The sequence below is a fragment of the Callospermophilus lateralis genome, chromosome 11 (assembly GCF_048772815.1).
Source record: "Callospermophilus lateralis isolate mCalLat2 chromosome 11, mCalLat2.hap1, whole genome shotgun sequence".
Classification (NCBI taxonomy): domain Eukaryota; kingdom Metazoa; phylum Chordata; class Mammalia; order Rodentia; family Sciuridae; genus Callospermophilus; species Callospermophilus lateralis.
This window is the reverse complement of record NC_135315.1, coordinates 77,501,263-77,508,406: the sequence shown is the minus strand read 5'-3', so window position 1 is coordinate 77,508,406 and position 7,144 is coordinate 77,501,263.

The following is a 7,144-nucleotide window of genomic DNA, read 5'->3' as shown; positions in this document are numbered from 1 at the left end:
AACCGCAGTATATCAGCAACAACTCTCCAATAGTAGTTCAGGCAGAAGTCACTCTAGATAACAAGCAGTGCCGGATCCTCCATGTATTTTACACAGCCCATGACAGGGGACATCCGTCCACTCGTTTAGAACAACTGATGTTTTATGCTGGCAATTTAGGTTTATTTAAAGGAGTGATTAGAAAACAGGTGAGACAGACTGATTAGATTCAGTATGTATGTTGGCTTTGTTTTTCTAGGCCTGAAGTTTTCACATTTCAATTAATTGTAGGTTAAGTATCAGGCAGATTCTTCACTGGGCTTCAAATGTGATAAAGTTGCTTCTTATTTTTAAGAAGGCCGTTGCAATCCTGCATTTATTTTACACCTCAGTGCTTGTTTTACACACAAGCACACACACCCACACACCACACACATCAACAAACACACAAACACATAATTAGAGCACATTTAACACTCAAATAAAGCTTTACCTACTAATTCATAACTAGGGTATTTTTTTAATAAGTATTGTGTCTTGGTCTCTACTGGGGAAACATTGTTCAATGTGAGTTCTCTGGTTTGTTGTAGGGCAGTGAACGTTCACTTGTTGGCAATGATATAGAAATGGGGAGTAAGGGTTTAAAAGTTTTTACAGTAGGTAGGCAGAGTCAGAGTATGGAATCTAAGAATAAGAAATTGGGGAATTTCCTCTTTGTTTCTTCATTTCAATCTCCTAATAATTCATGTATATTTTCCAAATGTCTCCCAGAAAACAAGGACTAGGTCAATCCACGTATCAGTGAACCATAGCAGAATGCGATTCTGAATTTCATATAAACAGTCATGAAATCAAAAAGACAGGTGCTGGGGTTTTGGCTCAGCACTAGAGTGCTGGCTTCCCACTTTCAAAGGTCCTGAGTTGGTTCCCCAACACCATATGTGAAAGGAATGAATGAACCAATGCATGAGTGTATGATGAATGAATTAAAGGTATAAGGAGGAGGAGGAGGAGAAATAGAAGACGATGATGAGTAATTTGACAGAAGGGAAAAAGGGGAGGAGAGTGAGTTTAAAGTGTGGTTTCCAATTCCCAAATGTTAAATTACAGCAGACGGGATAGAGAGAGAAGATGGGAGGGTAGGAGAGGGGGGATAGTAGAGGCTAGAAAAGGTAGCAGAATACAACAGTTACTAATATGGCATTTTGTAAAAACGTGGATGTGTAAACAATGTGACTGTGCAATCTGTATATGGGGTCAAAATGGGAGTTCATAACTCACTTGAATCTAATGTAGGAAATATGGTATCTCAAGAGCTATGTAAGGTTTTAAGCAACCAATATAAAAAAGAGGTCTTCATTTTTCTTTGTAGTTCAGATCTCCTGTTTCCGTGACATGTTTAGTTGTGTTCTCTCCTTTAGTCCTCCCATGCTCTAGTTATTCTGATATGGAAAAACTAGCTGAAATGCCCAACCGGTCTCTAAATCTGTGACACTTTTTCATTAAGCCTAAAGTCAGTTTACAATTGCTACAGTCATACTAAATACACTTCTTTGTTGGGAGTTTAAAAGATATTTCCATCAGCTGGATGACAAGTACCTAGAACTCCCATTCTTGTTTATGTAATAGTGGCTTCATCAGATTAAATGCTGTTCTCTGGAATAACATAAAATAGGAATAATTTACTCATAAGATTCCTAAGTAAACCATCTTTATTTACAAAATACTATCTTAAGAATTATTGTTTCATTGAGCTCCAATTGGAGCCAAAGTATAGTCAATTACTGAAGTAAAAGCAGTTACCTAAAAACTAAAAATGAGAGATAAGTCAAATTACATTTGAAGAGAGAGCAACAGCATGAGGTTTCTTGTTTGGTTCTGGATGTTGAGTAACAGGCTCATTTGCAGGTGGAAGGAACCCTTCAGGGAACTCACTTGTACTTTCAGAATGGGGGTGTAGAGGGCTGAATTCCAGCTCTTGGGGGAAGATTTTGTGAGGAAAACCCCCTCCCTGCATAGACACTTCGCATTGGAAATGGAGTGGGTGGCGGGTCAGGTGGAAAATAATCTCCGGGTTCCCAGACAAGTTTCCTGGGAGAGGTGGAGGAACAAAAAGGTCCTGTTCTCATGAACTGACTCTTTGGGTCAACTGGAAACAAGGCAGCTCTGACTGGAGGGAAAGGTGCCCAACACAGAGCCAGAGCCAGTTGCTTGGTTTTCAGCATGGAGAGGTGAACCAGGCACATCAGAGTCCAAAGGAGGCATATTAGGAATTCTGTGTTCTGCTGGTCCCGATGCTCTACCACAATTTGAGTAAAACCTATCTTGCCTTTGTAGAGGAAGACGTGCATCAGAAGAATATGGTTGGCCTGGCGGAGGGATCATCAGCCTGCTGGCCTGTTCCCCTGGAGGAGAGAGGGGCCCAGTCTGAGAAGGTGCTCTCTGAAAATCAGTGAACTTATGACAGCTGGATTCTCTTGCTTTACTGCTAGTCGCATGGTCCAGAGGATTCTCCAGGGCCCCTTGACCCTCTTCCTCCTCCCACTGGAGTGAAAGGTGAGAGTGTGAGTGGACCACTCTTTTTAAAATGAGGAGGTCTCCTTTCAGATGAAGGGTGACCTATTGGTGAGGGCCCATTTGGAGAAGGCTTTCTGCCCATTGCTGAGTTGGAAACATCCAGTGCATCATATGGATCTTTTTCTACAAGTTCAAATCTAAGCTCCTTCTCAGTTAATTTCTGTCTGTTGCGTGCATTTTGTTTCCTGAAATAACTGAGGTTTCTTTCAGCAATCCGAGCTGCCAACTCACTAGCATGTGCTTCTTTCTCAGAGGAAATAATCTTCCCCAGACAGGAAAGAATGGTACTCTGCAATTGTTCTTCAAGATATTGGGCTCTCTTTCTGTAGCTCTCTTTCAGCTCTTTTATTGTGTGGCTCATCTTTTCTTCGACTTTGGAAAGTTTCTCCTCTTGCTCCACACGGTAGTTTTCCTCCACTCTTAATTTCCTGTGCAGTTTCATCATATTTTCTTGATAGCGTTCCATCATGACTTTAAAGTTCTTCTGTAGGGTCTCATTCTCACTTTGCAGCTGTGCATTTTCTGACTGCAAGGATGCCTGTTCAGTCTGCAGACTTTTAAGGTGTTCTGTAAGGTCTTCCGTGGTTTTCTCCACTTCAGATGAGAAAGTACATTTTTGATTTCTTCCTCCTTCCAAGATTTCTAAGGAGGCCTTTAGCTTATCACCATAAACCAGGTTCCTCAAAGCTCCTTTGGACTCATCCTCCAAGTGAGCACCAATTTCGGGTTCACTCGTCTTTCCCAGTTCCAGGTGACCACCATCCCTTTGGGCTCCCAGGCTTGGAGAAGATCTATCCTTCATCTTCAGCAAGCATTCACTCAGAGACTCCATGTGATTTTCTGTGTCCCTTAGAACTTGTTCTCCAGCTACTTTAGAGTCCTCTAATATGATTTTTGCTTTATATTGGACACCTCCTTGTTCCCTCTGTGCTTCAGCTTCTCCTTGTATTGTTGGTCTCTGCGTTTGCGGAAGTAGGGATCCTTCATTCAAAACCTCTTTGATTGCCAGCTTCAGTTCTTCCTCATTCACTTGAAAGAGTCTCCAGTTTGTTTTAGCTTCAGCTATTTGTGATCTGAGGGATTCAGATTCACCTTGGAGGGACTGTATCCTTCTTGATAGATGCGCCATCGTTTCATCCTGTTGACCATGTTGAGCCTTCTGTGCTTTGAGCTCTTCTTCTAGAAAGAGCATTTCAACGCCATGGCTGGATTCGGACCTATGCAGCTTTTCGTCGGTTGCCTCCAGCTGTTGTGCTTCTCTTGAACCCTTCTCAAACCTGCAATCCTTTAAAGATGATTCTAAGCCTTCATGTTCTTTTTCAACAAGGCTCACCTTTTCAAGAAGTCCACATTTTGCCTCAGTAAGTCCAGCAAGATTTAGAGCCAGCCTTTTTTCTCTTCCCACGTAAAGCCTGCTACGAACCGACTGAAAGCCTCTCCAGAAAAGTGAGAGAACAGCAAAAAAATCCAAGAGCTGTACACATCACCAACTCCCAAGGAAAGCCATAAGGAAGATGGCCTGGCTTCATGTCTTCGGACAATGCTGCCACAACCCTGGGTGCTTCTTCCAGAACCACCCACTAGTATGGCTGAGAGGCAGCCCTTGGCTCCTCCATCACGCCAAGACAGCTTTGGCTCTTGCCACCACAACCACAGCCTGCCCAGGCGGGCCAACACAGGCTGCGGACACTCAGGTGTTTGGTCAGGAACTCCAACCTGCACCAGGCAACGGAGCAGACCACTGTGATCCCCTTCAGGGGCTGAGCGTATGGTGGGTGGTGGGCGTATGGCGGTGGGAGCCATGATCAAAGGCTCCCAGGAGCCTTGTTGTGCTCAACTGCCCATCAGGGGAGTCTTCTTCCCTTCCCTACCCAGTGCATCCTCAAGTGCCACAGGTTTAGGTCCCTCCCACTCCAGCCAGAGAGAATTCCTCTCCATGCCACCCACCCCTTGATTTGGTGTAGGCCAGGCCAAGGCGGGGTTAGTAGGAAGATTCCATCCAGTCATAATAACATTCAGTTTGATGTCACTCAAATTCTAAAGCTGACGAAACTGTTCAAACAGCTTTTATGGCCTATGTTGGTCTTTGTGTCCCTTGCCTTGTGTTGGAGTGACTCAGTCCTTTCCCTGCCCTGGTGCTCTCCCTATTTCCTACCTTCCTTGCTTCCTTCCTCCCTTCCTGGATTTTCTCCTTTTCTTCTTCCTTCTTTTCTACCTCCCTCCATCCCTCCAACTTTGCCTTCCTCCCTTCCAACTTTCTCTCTCCCTTCCCTCCCTTTTCTTTTCTTGCAAGTGTTTGGGGTGAAAGTCCATGGCAGGCCAGCCCCAAGCTAGGCAAGGTCACTGCCACTGAGCTACAACATCCCCAGACCTGCTGCCACTTCCTATGCAAGTAATCTGAATTATCTCTAAAGAGAAACTCTCACATTAGTCTACTTTCAAAATAATTTCAGAAGAGTTGCTAACATGGGCATAAATCAGTTATGACAAGTCATTTTTGAAAAGCACGGCACAGCTAATGTTCCTCAAAAGAAGGAGTTGAAAACTTAAATGGTTTTCAGGTCAGCATTTCTAGACTAGTACAAACCCTCCTAATCCTGATCTCTCCTTAGTCCTCTGATTTCTTTAAGTGTCCCCTTTGCTCCTGTTCATGGAGTCATGTGTACAGAAATTATACCTGGTTCTATTGAACTCTACTTAATTCTTTCTCACCTCTGTGCTCCTTTTGCCAAGTCACTCCTCAACACTTACTGTAACCCTTTCAATTTTTTGTCCATTTTCATTTAAAAAACTCTTTCAAAAATTGAACCATTTCGCATGCAGACACAGTCTTCTTGATCTGCTATTAATCCCCCACTACTGACATTGTAAGTTATTGAAATGTACACTTCCAGACCGTTTTCAGATTTTTGATTTCTGGATATCTATCTGTCTATCTATTTACAAACATAACATGGTATTCTGAAAGAATCGTTCTGCTTTTGGAGCTCTACATTGTGTTTTTCAGAAGCAGGCCTATCACACAGAGATGAATCCATGTTACCTAGATTGAGTTCAAACCGGAATGTGCACTCTGATTCCCATTATATTGTTCTACCTACGAATGGACAGTTCAGTTATATCCAGACCTCACCACCTCCCCCATTAAGTAAAACCCTTGTGAAGAGACTTGTAGATGCCTTTATGAACATATTGACAATTTTTTAATGGCAGTGTTTTCCAAAAACCAGTTAGTAAAATCAATTTATTCCTTTGCAGCCTGAAATTACCTTCATTCCAGTTTACTGGTATAAGAACCGCAGTATATCAGCAACAACTCTCCAATAGTAGTTCAGGCAGAAGTCACTCTAGATAACAAGCAGTGCCGGATCCTCCATGTATTTTACACAGCCCATGACAGGGGACATCCGTCCACTCGTTTAGAACAACTGATGTTTTATGCTGGCAATTTAGGTTTATTTAAAGGAGTGATTAGAAAACAGGTGAGACAGACTGATTAGATTCAGTATGTATGTTGGCTTTGTTTTTCTAGGCCTGAAGTTTTCACATTTCAATTAATTGTAGGTTAAGTATCAGGCAGATTCTTCACTGGGCTTCAAATGTGATAAAGTTGCTTCTTATTTTTAAGAAGGCCGTTGCAATCCTGCATTTATTTTACACCTCAGTGCTTGTTTTACACACAAGCACACACACCCACACACCACACACATCAACAAACACACAAACACATAATTAGAGCACATTTAACACTCAAATAAAGCTTTACCTACTAATTCATAACTAGGGTATTTTTTTAATAAGTATTGTGTCTTGGTCTCTACTGGGGAAACATTGTTCAATGTGAGTTCTCTGGTTTGTTGTAGGGCAGTGAACGTTCACTTGTTGGCAATGATATAGAAATGGGGAGTAAGGGTTTAAAAGTTTTTACAGTAGGTAGGCAGAGTCAGAGTATGGAATCTAAGAATAAGAAATTGGGGAATTTCCTCTTTGTTTCTTCATTTCAATCTCCTAATAATTCATGTATATTTTCCAAATGTCTCCCAGAAAACAAGGACTAGGTCAATCCACGTATCAGTGAACCATAGCAGAATGCGATTCTGAATTTCATATAAACAGTCATGAAATCAGAAAGACAGGTGCTGGGGTTTTGGCTCAGCACTAGAGTGCTGGCTTCCCACTTTCAAAGGTCCTGAGTTGGTTCCCCAACACCATATGTGAAAGGAATGAATGAACCAATGCATGAGTGTATGATGAATGAATTAAAGGTATAAGGAGGAGGAGGAGGAGAAATAGAAGACGATGATGAGTAATTTGACAGAAGGGAAAAAGGGGAGGAGAGTGAGTTTAAAGTGTGGTTTCCAATTCCCAAATGTTAAATTACAGCAGACGGGATAGAGAGAGAAGATGGGAGGGTAGGAGAGGGGGGATAGTAGAGGCTAGAAAAGGTAGCAGAATACAACAGTTACTAATATGGCATTTTGTAAAAACGTGGATGTGTAAACAATGTGACTGTGCAATCTGTATATGGGGTCAAAATGGGAGTTCATAACTCACTTGAATCTAATGTAGGAAATATGGTATCTCAAGA